Here is a 17,279-nt window from a genome sequence, read left to right on the forward strand (position 1 = left end):
TTGTAAACTAAAATCCACTTTTAAATTGATTTAGTTAGCCGGTGCAAACCCTCTGTAGACACCAGTGGATCACTTTGCCATCCATTTCACCAAATTCTAAAGGAAGATAAATGGATATTGGCTAGCTGTAAAGAGATGATGTAAAAAGTGATATAAGATAAACCAATGTAACTTCAGTGCATAGACAAGGATTTCAACTCTGTGGGGACTGTAAATTACACTTTTCTTAATATGCTACCCATGTGGGAGGCTACCGTTAAGTGCTTAGATGTATAAGATGACAGTGATTTGATTGTTTGGGAGGATGCAATTGTTAGAGCATGAATCATATCCATGATTTATGAGAGTGCATGAAACTGTGTTTTCTTACGCCCAGTAACGTTACTCCATGTTAACTTTTGTTGATTAGGAGACCCTATAAACTTTCAGTGATAGCTTTCTCAGGAAAGAAAGTCTAGGTGCCAGCCTTTCACTGCTGCTTGGGACAAATAGGACGTGAGACCCAGTTTTTCCTCAGTGAAAGCACCACAGACTGAATCCTGCTCTCAGCTGTATGTGCGTCACTTCCACTGAAGTGAATGGGAGTTGCATGTGAGTATATTCAAAAGCAAAACCTGGCCCAGGATTTTTGCTCCTCAATAACTTTTTTGTTTTCTGATTTTGTCAATGGAGTGTTCCCATCCCTGTACTTTTAAAATCTCTTGATCAGATGATTATCTGTTAGGGGTGATCATGTTATTCTGACAAGCATCTGTAATTAAATTGCTTCCGTTTGTTACAGAGGTAGGCAATGATCTACATGCCATCCCTGCAAGTTTTAAAACAAAAACTCTGCTTAAGCTGGTTAAGTCCTTCTTCACCTAGAATAAAAGAGTTAAATTTCTGAAGGCAAGTATGGTGGCTAAATCCTTTGTCTGCATTCTGAATCCCAGCTCTGTTCCATGCTCGTATTTAAAGGTATAATGTTAACATCAGTAAAATATTGCATCCAGAAGCAAATGTACTCATTTTAGGGTTAGTGGATCATTTTTTCCAAACTTTTTGCAAAAACTTTAAATCTAAATAACAGTTAAGAAACACACAGTTCTTGAAATAATGTGTTCCAAGTAGGGGCTAACTGGATGGCTGTCCTCTAGCTAGATGAAAACAATATCCCTCCAACCCACTTGTCTACTTCTACACAGTCTGTACTGCCATAGACAAGATACAGAAGTCTTGGTCTGTATCTGTTTAGCATTACTGACCAGTTCAAATTTGGTGGACTGTATCTCCATGCTATGAATCATGATGAGGTTTTTTTAATCTCTTCTTCTCTTCCCGAAGGTGTGCACAGTTTTATTTGCTTGCTTTTTTGAATGGATTTTTTTCTAGCTACTTATAATTCGAAGTGGTATCTTTCTCATATTTCTTGATATTTTGGACATTGAAGAAGAAAATGCCTTTGTCAATCTTTTCCTCTATCATGCTGGTTACAGAATTGTCCCCATTTCACTTTCTATTTGGCTTTGTGTATACTGGTTTCTAGTATTAATTTGTGATAACTGATTCTATAGTTGTAAGGCTCTGACTGGGTGGTGAGCATTGTGCTGTGATAAGGTGAAGCTTCTACAAAGATAACTGTAGTATCCAGCTTTTTACAGTTTTTAGAATAGTGTTTTTTCTCCTCGAGGAGTAGAATATTGCCTTTTTAAGGTTTGATTTGTTCGTGTGGTACCATTTCTTGGATGGAATTGTTCGTAGCATGGCTCTGGAGAATATTATCATGTAGGTTAAGATCAGTGGGTGAAATCCTGGCCCTTTTGAAATCCTGGCCCTTTTGACCCAGGATTTCACCCAATTAAATTAATTTTTAACTGGTGAAAGGGGGCAGGGTGCTATTTGCATCTAGTCATTTAACAAGGTAAATAAAAATGTGTGTATGTTTTTACATATATAAATAAAATATATTCACAAATAGCCATGGTCTGTCATATGTATGGTAAAGATGTTTAGAAATTTAAAAGTTAACTTAATTTTGTAGCTAAGTCCCTCTTACCAGCATAGTTTGGAACTGTGATATATTTATTAACTGTTACATATGATTCCAAGATGACGTTACCCCCATTTGATTTATACAGTGTCTGCCTAAAATAGAAATGAGTGGGTTGGCATTTCTTGCAGAATGTAATTATATTTTTTCCCTCCAGTCCAACAAAAGCAAGCCTCCAGTATAGCCAACATTTAGATTTTTCTCCCTCTTTATTTTATTGTAGAAAAAAGTGAAGCTGATCAAATACCTGTGGGAATATCTAGGAAATGTGCTATGACTTTATTCCATGAGAAGACCTGTCAAACAGGCAACCTAGATATATGCTATCATGACTCCAGCTAAGCACGCCTGTTCTTTTGTTGTCTCCAGTGGGTGAAAATTCTTTCACCCTGGCTGTGGAGTGCTACAAAACTCTACTCAGTGTAACACCCTTAAGACTCTATAGAGGACTGACTCTTTTGGATGGGTCTTTCATCTTCTGTCGGGTTGACTCTGCTTACTTGATACAGATGTGCTAGTGGTCTGAATACAAGAATGGGAGCCAGAAGCTCCCGTGACTCTGGCTCTTCCTCCCTTCTGTGGCCCTAAGTAAGTCACTTAGATCAAAATATTCAGAAAGAGCTACTCATTTCCAGACCCTCAATTTTTGGGGAGGTCGGGATTCAACTTTTGACAGCTAGGGTCTGACTTTTTTTCCAGCTCAGCCCCCCTGTAGTCCTAATTCATTTCAACTGACTTCTGAAAACCAGGTCCTTAAATTGGACGCTCCAAGTCAGTGGACACCCTGAAAATGTTTTGCCTGAGCTTCTTCTGTCTCTTTCTGTCTATAGAACAGAAAAAAATAGGTTGGGATAATTAGTTAATGCTTGTAAGCCTCTTGGAAGGTGAAAAGCAATGAGCATAATACATCCGTCTGTTGTAAAGGGCCATGTTAGAGGGGAATGGTGTTCTGTAAATGAATTATCCTCATCCTCACGAATCCAACAAGTAAATAGTCCCCATGGAGAACACGTTGTCTCCTTTTAGTCTATGACTGGCCACAGAGCAGGGTTCAAGTTGTGTTTTTTGTGGCTCTGATCCTTGTCTTTTGTATCTGTCTCTACTAAGTGGAGATGCTTTGGACCATTTCCCTAAAGAGTGGAGGATGAGTAGGAAGAGTGGGAATACTAGCAGATGTATCCTCAAATCTTGTTTGGGTGAGAATAATACAGAAAAGGAGTGTGTGTGTGGGGGGCACTTCTCTATACCTTTCTAATAGGATCTGCACATGCTCTTTGCTTTATACACACTACTCGGCTGGGGGTCTGGCTAGATGGCAAAGCATTGCTCATTGGCTCAGGCTGACAAATGGAGCCAGATTGTTGCTCCTAGAACTCCCTTGATTGCTAGAGAGGAAGCCATTCCTGCTGCTTAAATGTTGAGGAAGAAGTTCTCTATTCTGTACCCTTCCAAAGTACATCTGTATAGCAGAAGCCAGGATCCAGTCCGTTAATACAAAGGTTTATCTACTATTGAACTAAAGCAGAGTATCTTCCAACTCTGTAACAGTAGCAATGGCATCTGGCCTTTAACCTGACTGTGGAGCAAAGCCATTTCTGTGCAATCTTATATAACACACGAATGTGGTTCCAAAGAGGATGGATCTAGACTATTCTCAGTGGTAGTGGATGACAGAACAAGGAGTAATGGTCTCAAGTTGCAGTGGGGGAGATTTAAGTTGGATATTAGGAAAAACTTTTTCACTAGGAGGGTGGTGAAACACTGGAATGCATTATCTAGGGAGGTGGTGGAATCTCCTTCCTTAGAAGTTTGTAAGGTCAGGCTTGACAAAGCCCTGGCTGGGATGATTTAATTGGGGATCGGTCCTGCTTTGAGCAGGAGGTTGGACTAGATGACCTCCTGAGGTCCCTTCCAACCCTGATATTCTATGATTCTATGTCCCATTCACAGTGTGTTTTGTGCATTAAACCAATGTGGGCACGGTTATTTTTGTGCTACTATTGCATGTGTGCTACTCACCAATGGAAAGCTTGCGTTCTTGCTGCTGGGTGCCCTGAGGCCCAAGAAAAGTTCCCTCTTGATTTGTTTCTGGTAAAGTTAACAACTGCCACTTTTTAATACTGGCCTCAAAAATATCATAAAAGCAAATGTTACAGATTAATTTTGGGGCATTTTTCATATCTGGAAGTAGAGTGCGAATTCATTGAGAGTTCTTACTTCACCATCTTAACGGAACAATATGAGTTCACGAGAAATCCCTCTTCAGCACTACTATGTGTTACGACTCGGTAGTTCTACAGCAGTCTCATGGCTGCTCGGGCAGCACTTTAGAGTAGGAGAGGCTAGGAAAAGTCTGCTAAATATATTCATAGCACTACAAGTCCCAGGACTACTTTTGTAGCACTTTCAAAGTGCCTTTGAATCCCTAATTGCTGCAAAGGATTATGCATTTTCTTCGTAGCCCCTTTATAGCACAAAACTGATAGAGGCAACAGCAACCGGGTAATGATTCCTTGGCTTATTCTCCTCACTCCAGCTTCCAAAGCTAATTTTTCTCTCTCTCATTGGTACACTGGTCTCCACACTGAGTCTAAACTAATTTAGCTTTCAAGGCCGCTTGGAGCTGTGGTATGTCCTAGGATCATCTAGCCTGGGTTTTCTTACAACAGCAGCAGCCAAATTGTGATGATGATCAATGTTACATTTAATGGTCAGCTCGTTAAAGTGCTAAAAAGGTGACAATACATACTAAAAATGTTACAAGAAATCCTATTAAATATCAAGCTGCTAGAAAGCTGCCTTATAAATTTAATGATGCAGTATTGTTTTTCGGTTTCACTCAGTCTATGAAAGCTCTTATGGGCCTCTGCTACTGTTTCAAGCTGTTGATTTCACTCCATCAAAACTTCTCTTATCAACTGAGTCTCTTTAAGGCTGGAATCCTGGAGCTTAACAAGCAACCCAAGTGACCTGGCTGTTGTTGCATGAGGATTAAGGAGCTAGATGTCTAAACTCTGGTCTTGCAATTGATTTGGCCTGCCAAACTGTGAATGCAAAATTAGGGGCTAAGCTGAAGCCCTTTTGAAAAGTTCACCCTAGAAGCACTTCTCTCTTCAGTATAAATTTTTGTTACAGATTTAGAATTGTTTCTAGAATGAAATAAATCTGTACTCTTAATGGAGGGGCCTCTACTTAACATTATTTAGCACTTTAGTTAACTACTTTCTGGCATGAAATCATTTCTTCCTCATTGGTGCATGGAGGAGAAGGTTTGCCACCCGAATAAAGAGGATGATGACTACAACTGGTCAAAAATTTTCTGTTGAAACATTTTTTTGAGAGAGAAGCTTTTTGATAAAATGCATCTTTAGGTGAAAACACTTCAATTTTCGTTAAACGTTTCGGGGGTTTTGTTGAAGAACCAAACCATCTCAAAATTTGCATTTTTCACCAAGTCAAAACTGTTTGAAACTATATATATTCCATTTATGTTTGCCCAAAAACCTGTTTGGGGAATTTTGATGAACATGCTCCCTGAGATAAATGAAACAAGAATATGCAGCCACATGTGATGTGTTATGTTGCTCGTTGTTTTGAAAAGAGCTGCTCAGAGTATTGAACGGAGAAATATGATGTGTGTGGGGTTGGGGTGGGAAGCAATCAAAAGATATTTATCTCCCATAACTGTTTTATAGCTGTCCTAGACAATCATATATTTTTAGGGCCACTTCACTATTTAAAAATTTGCACCTAATTTCCATTTTGAATGTATCAAGCTTAAGTTTCCAGCCCTTGCATCTTATTATGCCTTTCTCTGCTAAATCAAAGAGCTTTTTGCTATCAGGAACTTTCTTGTTGTAGTCATACTTATAGATTGTGTCATTAATCTTCTCTTTGATAAGGTAAATAGCTTAACCTCCTTACTATAAAATTATTCATATTCTAGGCATATTTCCAAAAGCATTTATCTTGACTGTAGCCTTAACATTTTTTTAAGGGGTGGGGTTGTTTTCATATACAAGGCTATGCTAGAACTTGAGAGAAGGCTAGCTCAAAAGTTGATGCAGCAAGGACACATCTTAGGGAAGCAACATCTGATGAGTATAAAATGGACCTGGGAGCCAGTAACTCTCGAGTTGCAGTCCCAGTTCTAAAGACTTGCTTGCTGTGTGGCCTTAAGCAACCCTAAGTGTCTCTGTGTTCTTTCCTTCCCGCCTATCTCATTGGATTGGTACATGAATTAAGCTGTTAAAGTTTGCACGGTGTTTGAAGGTGTTAAGTGGGCACTATGGAACTTCAGAGTATTATTATTATGATTATCATTATTATGGTTTTCCAAGTTTCAATTAGGGGACTTGGAACACGAATAAATAGTTCGGGCAGATGGGGTGGGCTCCATGGCAGAGACTGATAGTCACTTTTCATTTTGTGCAGAAGCAACACGTGAAAGATCTCAAAAGAATGTTTTCAACTGTGACGATTGAGTTAACTCAATTACTGTTACATAATGCAGAGAGGGGACTAATGTAGAAACTGAGCCCCTGCCATGCCAGATGAGAAGGAGTATAATGGACCAATTATCAAATAAAGATGATGATCCCACTGGGATGAGGGATTTAGCTAATAGGTGTAACTGAACCTTTGTAATTGTTTATGCAGAGATTGGAATTTGGCTGTATTTTAAGTTTTGTTTCTATATTTAGATGGTTTGTTCAGCATTTGGGACATCAGTTCAGCATCTGTCGTGCTCTACAATGCACAGCAGAAGCAAAACAAATGAACAGTCTTGTTCAGTCCCTTTGAAGCATCTGGTAACAGCCACCATCAGAAGACAGGCTCCTGGGTTAGTTAGACCGTTCTTCTGACCCCAGCTGGCCATTCTTATATTCTTATTGGAGCCACCTGTAATAAGGGTTTGACACACAAAAGAGAGCCGTCTTTTATTCCTTGTCCTCTGTCCTGTGATGTGCGTCAGGGTTACAAAAGTTTGATCTCTGTCATCTGAAAGGATTATTACTATCCACTGATTCTAACGCTGGTCTATCTACTCCCCCTGCCATCCTCAGAAAACTTGTCAGCATGATCCAGCCAGCTGATTGATTATGCACAGAAGAGCTGATGACTAGATCTCTCTCTTATTTTTAAGTACACAGGCATGATCCATTATAGAAGCAGCAATGGCCTTTGAGCAATGGATTAATGGGTCTTTCTCTCACTTCAAAAACGAATTTTGCGCTATTAGTCCGTCATACCAAGATTATACCCTTTTAACTACAGGCAGGCGATGCTATGGTACAGCATCTCTTTCATCATCAACTTGGAATGAAAAGAGCCGTGCTAAAGAAAGCTTCAAGGGCACCACAAAAAGAACACACGATTCCATTTTAAAATTGCAGTGGGGAAAAAAAAGTGTGGGTTTTTTTGTTGTTTTCCTCCCTTAAACACACAGCAATTAGGACAGGAGAATGACTAGCCTAGCTGTCATGGGAGCCTCATGTACAAGTACAGTTTTGAAAACGAATATATTATGCTTTTTATAGCTAGTGTCACCAACTATCAGGATAGAGCAACAACTAGCACAGCTGGCAGGGGAACCCAGTGTCAAAGCACAAGCTGAGGAAACATTCTGCTGTCTCACGCAACTGTCAGAAGTAACAACCGGAAGTGGACCTTGGTTGAAACCTTTCCTCTCCAAGTACACGGAACAGCACCCATCTGCTTGGAACCCAGGAGGACAAAATGCACAGCTGGAGCACAAATGAATAGGGGAGAAGTATTCTGGGATGTGTTAAAATGGGTCATGTTGATGCAACTGTCAACTATGACAGGCAGCATGGTTTGGCGTGGTGGTCCTCAGCTGATGGGCTGTGACACCGCCCCGCCCCCATGGAGGGTCATTTAAGGCAATCAGGGAATGAAGGGGCTCACCAGGTGTTGAAAAGACTGTTACATTCTAAAGCAAAGAAAATCTCTGTCCCACACCCTGCACACCCCCGTGCCCTTCACAGTTAAGTATTCTCTGTCGACTTCTTGAAAGGTGCACATTACATTGGGTGATTGTTATCATTGACTCTTTTACGATAAAAAGAGTTTTAAAAGGGTTAATTTTTTTTACTTTGAATCAGGGTCGCCAATGGAAAAGGTTGAGAAACACTGGTCTAGTGGCTAGGACACTCGAGTGAGTCAGGGAGACCTGGTTTTGCCACTGACCTGTGTGTGACTTGGGTTATTCACTTCACTTCTCTGAGCATTTTTTTTCACTTCCTACCCTTTGCCTTGTCTACTTAAATTGTCAGCTCTTCATGGCAAGGACTGTCTGATACCATGTACAGCATCAAGCACAGTGGGGCCCTGATTTTTGCTGGAGAAAAAAAAAGCAATAGTGAACAAGACAGGGGATTGAATGTCACAGACTATTAGTTTATTAAAATATAGCTTTAAAAAAATCCTTTTTATCAGCTAGCAGGACAAGTACATGACAGGTACAGATGATCGCTAACAATGCACAGTGTTGGGTTGGGGGGAAAAACAGTACAAAATTACCAAAGCTGAACAAACTCGATTCTCTAGTCATGTCATGAATTCCTCTTACTCACAGGTCTTCAAAAAGCAAATCATTATTTTTATCATGGGTTTTTCTGACCTACAATTCACACTAGAAAGGTACCTCATTAAACTGTTCACCCTACCTGTACAGAGAATGGGAATATGATCAAAAGCTCCCAGATCTGCTTCCCCTTCCCCTACCCTTTAAGGTGAATAGTAACTTAAATTAACTTCCATTCTAAAAGTAGATTTTCCTGTTTGTTATTTTTTTTAGCATCTCTAAATAACACAGTGTCAAGAAGTCTCCTCCATTCATTTTGCTTAGATATTGGTCATCTTTGCTTAAACATTTTTTATTTGAGGAGATTTAGGATACCTGTGCAAAATACTTGGGGTAGCTACTAAAGCTGTGAAAAATGCTTATCACTTTGCTTTGCAAGACTTTTGGCGAATATTTACTTTGATTTCAATCCGTATTACTCAACACCCAACCCAGACTTGCAGTTTGAGTTTTAGGTTTAAACAAACAAAGGCCCCAATCCTGAAATCTCATTCATATAAATGGACTTTGCCACCACGCATATGTAGCACCAGGGTCTAAATCTGGGACTCACAATGAAAACACTATATCTGGCTGGAAAATGGAATTTCTGTCCTGCAGGAAATTGACACTTCAAAATATTCCTTCCACATCCAAATGAAAAGTTGAATTTTTCTGCAAGATAGAAATTCTGAAAAAAAAATCAGTTTGGAAATGTTGAAACTGTTTAGTTAATGCTGAAATTTCAGAATATAATATGCAATATTAAACACATACTGTTAATACATTATTATAATATCAAATTCTAAATCAGAAGATACATTTGAAATGAAATATTTTTTTACCTTTTCAAAATAAAAGAAGAAAGTCAGTAGAATTCATTTCCACTCTTTGCCAATGCAGTTTGGTTGAAATGGACACACTCGCACAAAACACTTCCATTGTGATGAAACTGCATTTTCCAATGAAAAACCTGTTCCATCCAAAAATGTTTGAATAGCTCTAGAAACCACTACATTACATTTGGTTTTATATTAGAAACTAGAAAATCTACCTGTTTTTGCACGATTTCCTAGAGAAACAGACCACGTTTGTCAAAATAATCTCGGAGTCGTTTGAATAACTGCTCACCTTATTCGACTTTATTGGAAGCTGGTCTGCGATTTTGGCGCTTACGTTTTTATTGCTCTGATTCTCAACAGGTTTTGGTTTTAACTACCAACGTCTCTGAAGTTACTGTAGCGTTTCATTCCCCTTCATTTTAGTCACAGCTTCTTCTCTTGCTGTAGTTGTACTGTCAGCAGAATATCACTGCATCTGCTAAATGGTGTCCCTAATGCAGAGCTAGTTAGCTTTCTCCCTCGGAGATAGCCTTACCTCTCAAAAATGTTCTAGTTTAATGAATAAGAATCCCAAGATTGCTCTCAAACCAGAGCCTTATATGTGCTAAGCCATTTAACTAACATTCATCAAGTTAGCTTATGTTTTTCATGATTCTTGGTGTTCGAATGACTTTTTGCCCTCTAGTTGTCTCCCACTAAAGCTAATATGATCCATCTGTAAAAATAGGTATGTAGCAGTAATAACACATCAAAGTGCATTTTTAATTGCACATGTATACTCTAGCGCAATGGGATCCCGATTATGGATGCTACTGCCATGTAAATAATAAGTGACAAGTAGCAATTGACGCATCACTATCAAATGTTGTGGCAAAGAAAGACAAAACGAAAGATCACTTGCAGCCATCCGCTTTGTGTTCCTCTTAAAGCTACACACAGGCCCAGATTTGCATTATTTTGCATGTGCAAAAGTGTTTGTGAATGAAAGCCTTGCTTGTGTAATTACTGCAGATGTGTGCTTTCATGAGAACTGCAGCTGATATCATTGAAAAGAGAATCAGGACCAAAACTTCAAGGTAAAGCCTGGTAAAGCTTTACACAGGGGGAAAGCTCTGTCTGCCTGTATGTTGCTATGCTTAGCTAATTTATATGAGCACTTTGTAGTTTTGCTCTTCCAGAATTTAAAAAAAGTAAACAAAATATATACATAGTGTAATAGTTTGTTTCCTGGACTTTCACTTCCCAGTACTAGTAAGTCTTTTAAACAGGAATAAGTTGCCTTGATTTTTTTTCCTTTCTCTGTATCCTACTGCTGGTTTTAAAAAAATGTACTGTAGTTTAGGGAGAAGGAGATAGTTCTTGAGCTTCTCTTCACACTTCTGCTCCCTGTCCTATCTCCCCCATTTTTTAATAAAAAGAAAACTTTAAAAAACAAAGATGGATAATTAACGGTTGTAAGTTTATCACCTTGGCTTCCTAAGCTTTATCACAAAACACTGAATTTTTCTAGGCTGTTTCAATTTCATGGATCAAGCCCTGTTCTCCAGTCACAGACAGCATTCATCTGTGTATCCACAGATTTTAGCCCAAAGAACTCCTCTGTATCATTAATCTTGAGCCTTCATGGCAGTAAATACTTCTAGATCATAGAATCATAGAAGATTAGGGTTGGAAGACACCTCAGGAGGTCATCCAGTCCAACCCCCTTCTCAAAGCAGGATCAATTCTCTTCTGATTCATGCAACTTTATATTGAAATAGAAAAGGCTTTTTGGATCAGCTTGCCTTGATTATATTTGTCTTTTTATTTAATATTTAGTCACATCTAGAACCTTCCACCAGGCCACGTTGTGCTAGGTGCTGTGCAGATATATTCAAAATGACAGTCCCTTCCAGGAACAGCTTAGAATCTAAAAAACAAGCTTTAACAGGTGGATGAGATGAACAAGAGGGTCAGGGTGAAGATTAGGGAGGTGGGGTCACAGTGAAATGTCCAGGGGCATAATGGAATTAGAACCAAAGGAATGACTCCAGTGGGTGTTTCAGCTTGCATAGGTTACAGCAGCCTCAAGTTTATATGAGCATATTCTTTCAAGATGAAGGGAGTGCAAAGGTGGTGTAATGCCATGTTTGCTCTTCTTTCTTCTCAGGGCCTGCACTGATCACAGGTTTCCTAGACCCCAGACCCTGGCCTATTGTTCTTTACTTTGAATTGAACATTCCTTCTCCCCCGCCCTGCCTCCACTCAGTGTCCTCGTGACAATTTGCTGAAAGTGGTTTTGCACTGAAATTATGTAATTATCTGATTTATTGGAGTTATAAATCAATCGTATTCATTAATTCTACAGCAAACAGAAGGCTTGCATCACAGGAGCCATGGCAGCTTGCTAATTTTGAAATTATTGGAATTGATTTTTGTATTTAGCCATTTATTTTGGTCTCTCCTTGGTGCCCTGGATTTCAGTACATTTTCAGTAGATTTCATTAATGTAACGTGGTAATTTTTTAGAGCGTATCTGCATTCTGTGAGGAGCACTGTTAACAGCTGAAGTGTGTGTGTGTGTGTGTGAGAGAGAGAGAGAGAGAACATACACGGCGGGGAGAAATTGCTCATAGGGCAAATTCTGGAATGCTTTCCATATACCATGTAGCTAAAGGCTTAGTGTCAGCTGTGCAGAGGAGCAAAAGGTGCTGAGTTCCCCATGCATCCATGTGCACTACCAAAATCTCCAAAAGGGGTCTCTGCTGTGCACCACATACTAGATACGGGTTATGGGTAGACCAGTGGCGTCAACAAAAATTGAACTATTGGGTCAAATTCTGGAGTAGGAGAAGCAGCAGGCTGCCTCTGTCCTTCCTCCCCAGCAATGATCCAATTGCATGGACACCCTGAGGGATTTACCTTCAGTCCCACAAAGATTTTGCCTTTGTAGCTCTGGCTTTGGTCAGTTTTCCTGTGTCCAGTGCTATGAGAATTCATATGCAGCACATCAGGTCACTTGGTTATCTCTGCTTAGTTTTCAAGTCATCCACTCTTGCCCATCATTATGTATTGATTATATAAAGAGCATCCCATCTTAATGCACAATAGATAAGTGGAATTATCACAAAGGGCCATAATAATACATTCAGTTGTCCTTCCAGCTTCTTCTTGACTGTCCTCTGCATGTCCTTCCACTTCAATTTATTATCTCTCATGCCCTATTCCAATACACTAAACTCTTGAGAACCCAGGGCCAAATATTGACGAAGTCAGCTGGTGTGAACCAGCAGAGCTCCATCAACCCCCAGTTCTAAACCACTTTTTTTTTGGCTCCATTCCCCTCCTCCAGCGCCAGTCGTGAATTGGTATTTTGTGGACGCTTTCTCCAGCACTTTATGTTCTTGAAGTTTACATTGCAATTTTTGCTAAGCAAAATCCTTGGTTATATGAGCCACCAATGATTATCTATTCTTCCTAATCCACATGGCAAATGAAGTTGAGGGGAATGGGGCCCTTTGAGCAGCATAACATGGTCTGAAAGTATGCTATCATGATTTAAAGACTTCAGTTTACAGACAATCCACCATTTACACTTGTTTAAACCTGCAAGTGACCCATGCTACATTCTGAAGAGGAAGGCAAAAAACCCCAAGGTCTCTGCCAATCTGCCTTGGGGGGTTCGGGGAGAAATACCTTCCTGACTCCAAATATGGTGATCGGTTGGACCCTGAGAACATGAGCAAGACACACCAGCCAGACACCTGGGACATAATTCTCTGTAGTAACTCAAAAGTGCTCCCCATCTAGCGTCCCATCACCAGCCATTGAAGATATTTGCTGCTAGCAGTCGCAGATCAGCTACATGCCATTGTAGGCAGTCTCATCATACCATCCTCTCCATAAACTCATCAAGCTCCGTCTTGAAGCCAGTTAGGTTTTTTTGCTCTCACTGCTCTCATTGGAAGGTTGTTCTAGAAATTCATTCCTCATTTAATTTCAAGCCTAAACTTGTTGCTGGCCAGTTTATATCCATTTTCTCTTGTGTCCACGTTGGCGCTTAACTTAAATAACTCCTCTCTCTCCCTGGTATTTATCCCTCTGATGTATTTATAGACAGCAATCATATCTCCGCTCAGCCTTCTTTTGATTAAGCTAAACAAACTTGAATCTTATCTCATAAGGTAGGTTTTCCATTTTGCTAATCATCCTCGTAGTCCTTCTCTGCACCTGTGCCATGAATAATTCATGTGGGTGTCACATGGGCTTGTTCATAAAAGAACTAGCACGTTTCCACAGGATTCCCATATAATTTCTGCAGGCGGAAAATGCTGGGTCGTGTTTTCCACAGTTTTAAACTAACACTTGCCAGTGATTCAGTGTGTCCTTTTATCTCCATATAGGTGCAGATTCCTCACTATGTCTCAGAAGGGTGAGGTATTCGCTTACAAAAGGGATATTCCTAAAATTTGCTTAACATGCAAAGCAGGGTTAATGGCTGGACAAGCCATGTGAACCTAGCTGACATCAAAGGGTTGGACATACCAAATGGAAACGAGAGCATTTTTATAGCTGTTCACTGACCTTTGTGAAACCATAGTCCTCAGTGCAATTGTGGTTCCTAATGAACAGGTATACACGCTACCAAACAGCCACCACAGTTGGCACTAGCCAGCAGCTTCTTGGTATAGAGGAGCCAAGTGTTGGCTTGGCCTGCAGGTTGAACTTCCCAAGATGGGACACACCGACCATGATCAATTAGATTTCCACCTCCAGGGTTTTTTCACTCAGACATTTTTCACCAGTGCTTAAAATTCCCTGACTGAAATCTGGGGAAAGCAAGTTTATTGTCCTCTGCTAAAGCTACAGTTTAAAATAAGATCTGGGTGAAATAAACATAAAGTACATAACCTTGCATTACGGAGTATATGACCTGGTCAGCGTAAGCAAATGCACCAAGAAATACTAAGTAATTGTGTTCAGAAACCTTTGCAAAGTCTGTGACTATGTCTACAGCAGGGCAACTGCAGCAGCCCAGTGGTGTAGCCAGTCTACAATGAAGGGAGAGGTTCTCCTGCCACTCTAATTAATCCACCTCCCTGAGATGTGGTAGCTCGGTCGACAGAAGAATCCCATAGTGCTATCTCCACCGCACTTTAAGGCGGCTTAACTGTGTTGCTCAGGGGGTGAGGATTTTTCACACTCCTGAGCAATGTAGCTGGGTTGACCTAACTTTTTAGTGTAGATCTGGAGTGTGTGTGTTATGTACTATGCTTGTGTGTCCCTGAAAACATGAACTGTAAACCTCAGAGCACTCACAAGGCTGGAGCTCTGGGAAAGGGTATGCTTAAGCCACTGGTGAGTCAGCACTTAGTCTTAGGTGCTAGACTAGTGGTCCCCAAAGTTTTTACCTCGAGCCCCCTCTAACCCCTGTCTGCAGCCCTCCTCCCTGCCCCCAGAGCTGGGGCGGGGAGCAGGGCTGCGACTCTGGAAGAGGAGGGACACAGCTGGGGCTGGGAGCCGGGGCCCTGGGCGTGGGGCTGGCAGCTGGGGAGGGGGCCAGGAGTGGAGCTGGGTGGCATTCCCTTTCACCCCCATGGGGGCTAGCCCAGGTCTCAGTTGTGCCCCCCTGAACATTCCTCTGCCCCCACCCCAGGGGGGCATGCCTCACAGTTTGGGGATCTCTGTGCTAGACCATGGCATCTCAGCTCTCAGAAGGAGATTCTAGACAGAGGAGCATGTATTTAAAAGTGAGGCCTGCACTCTACTCAGACTCAGGAAGCTTAAAGCACACATGGCCCAGTGAGTGGGACACAAACACAACCTGCTGCGGGAGCACTCCTACGGCTGTGTAACACCCACTGTGAAAACAGAGGCAGAGAGAGCAAACCATGCTCAGGGACAGAACGGAACACAGCCATTACCATAATTTACAGAGGGATGAAAGGTTTCCCATTAAAAATTCATAGAAGAAAGGAAGGTGGTTAATCATGAAATGTGCCAAATTTGCTGTTTTCAGATTTATAGTTGCAAGCGAAAATATCCTTCTCCTTTTATTGTTTGAGAAAGAGAAAGAGGCTTTGCTGTCAAATACCAGCAATCAAGCTCACGGCATGAACCAGTTTAGCAATCTGCCTCATGTCAATTTCTTCCAGCACGTTGAACCGTTGCCCTTCCATCATGGCTGGAGTATTTTAATTTGAGATAAAACTAATTTGTAAACGTCCTGAATAATCTAGGGTTACAAAGTCGACTGTTATGCTTCCCGTTAATCCCAGTCAAGATGGAGATGCATTTGTTTTTGCTTTGTATTTTCTCTCCTGGTGAAAAGGGGTCTTATCTTTAAGTGACCATGCCCAAATTATTGCCTAATGACATAAAAAAGAGACCCTAACCCAACTCATGTTGCAAAATATCTAGGTGCTATGTTGAGATACAGTTGGTTATGTCAGAGATGTGATGTAAACAGAAAGTTTTCCATTTTATAGGTTTCAGAGTAACAGCCGTGTTAGTCTGTATTCGCAAAAAGAAAAGGAGGACTTAGAATCATAGAATATCAGGGTTGGAAGGGACCTCAGAAGATCATCTAGTCCAACCCCCTGCTCAAAGCAGGACCAATCCCCAATTTTTGCCCCAGATCCTTAAATGGCCCCCTCAAGGATTGAACTCACAACCCTGGGTTTAGCAGGCCAATGCTCAAACCACTGAGCTATCCCTCCTTGTGGCACCTTAGAGACTAATCAATTTATTTGAGCATAAGCTTTCGTGAGCTACAGCTCACTTCATCGGATGCATACTGTGGAAACTACAGAAGATGTTTTTATACACACAGACCATTAAAAAATGGGTGTTTATCACTACAAAAGGTTTTCTCTCCACCCACCCCACTCTCCTGTTGGTAATAGCTTATCTAAAGTGATCACTCTCCTTACAATGTGTAGCTTATCTAAAGTGATCACTCTCCTTAACACACATTGTAAGGAGAGTGATCACTTTAGATAAGCTATTACCAACAGGAGAGTGGGGTTGTTGTTTTTTTCTTTTTTTTTTTTTTGGGGGGGGAGGAAGAGAAAACCTGAATTTGTGCCAGAAATGGCCCACCTTGATTATCATACACATTGTAAGGAGAGTGATCACTTTAGATAAGCTATTACCAGCAGGAGAGTGGGGTGGGGGGAGAGAAAACCTTTTGTAGTGATAAACGCCCATTTTTTCATGGTCTGTGTATATAAAAATATCTTCTGTAGTTTCCACAGTATGCATCCGATGAAGTGAGCTGTAGCTCACGAAAGCTTATGCTCAAATAAATTGGTTAGTCTCTAAGGTGCCAGAAGTCCTCCTTTTCTTTTTTTCCATTTTATAGTATACAACTGCAGAAGAAATAAACACAAACAAAAGGGAAAATGTTGCAGCATGTTTAAGCGATGCATTACAGTAAACTTCCACAATCCTTGCAAAAAGAATGTTGGTAGACACCAAAATTATCCTTCAATGGTGAAATTTATTCAGATGCAGAAGGTGCACAGAGGTTTAGGGGTGGTGAAGAGCAGGAGAGAGTGCGAGATGATTAAACAGCCATTAAAGATCTTCTTCCGTAGAATTAAAAGGCAGTGAAACGTACCTGGATTGAAAGATGCGTTCACCCTCGGAATGTGGCTATATCCGCACTACAAGCTAGGGGAGCGATTAGGTATACGTGTGCTAGCTCTCCTCTGAACTAGCATGCTAAAAACAGTAGTGTAACCCCAGTACAACAGGCTGTGGCAGTACTGGGATAGCGGCCATGAGTCCGTACCCAAGGAGTTTCCAAGGTGTGTTTGCACTCAGGGTGACTGCCACTGCC

At 40.8% G+C, this 17,279-nt stretch overlaps 1 long non-coding RNA gene across 1 annotated transcript in view; it reads left to right on the plus strand.

Annotated features, from left to right (window-relative positions):
• Positions 1–489: 489 nt before the first annotated feature.
• The window catches only part of LOC311525749, a 238,184-nt gene continuing 221,394 nt past the window's right edge, over positions 490–17,279 (plus strand). Inside the window, exon 1 of the long non-coding RNA XR_014712856.1 lies at positions 490–591. This is a non-coding gene — a long non-coding RNA (uncharacterized lncRNA). The remainder of the gene's footprint in view (positions 592–17,279) is intronic.

The sequence above is a fragment of the Lepidochelys olivacea genome (genome assembly GCF_965140295.1).
Source record: "Lepidochelys olivacea isolate rLepOli2 genome assembly, chromosome: 9".
Classification (NCBI taxonomy): Eukaryota; Metazoa; Chordata; order Testudines; family Cheloniidae; genus Lepidochelys; species Lepidochelys olivacea.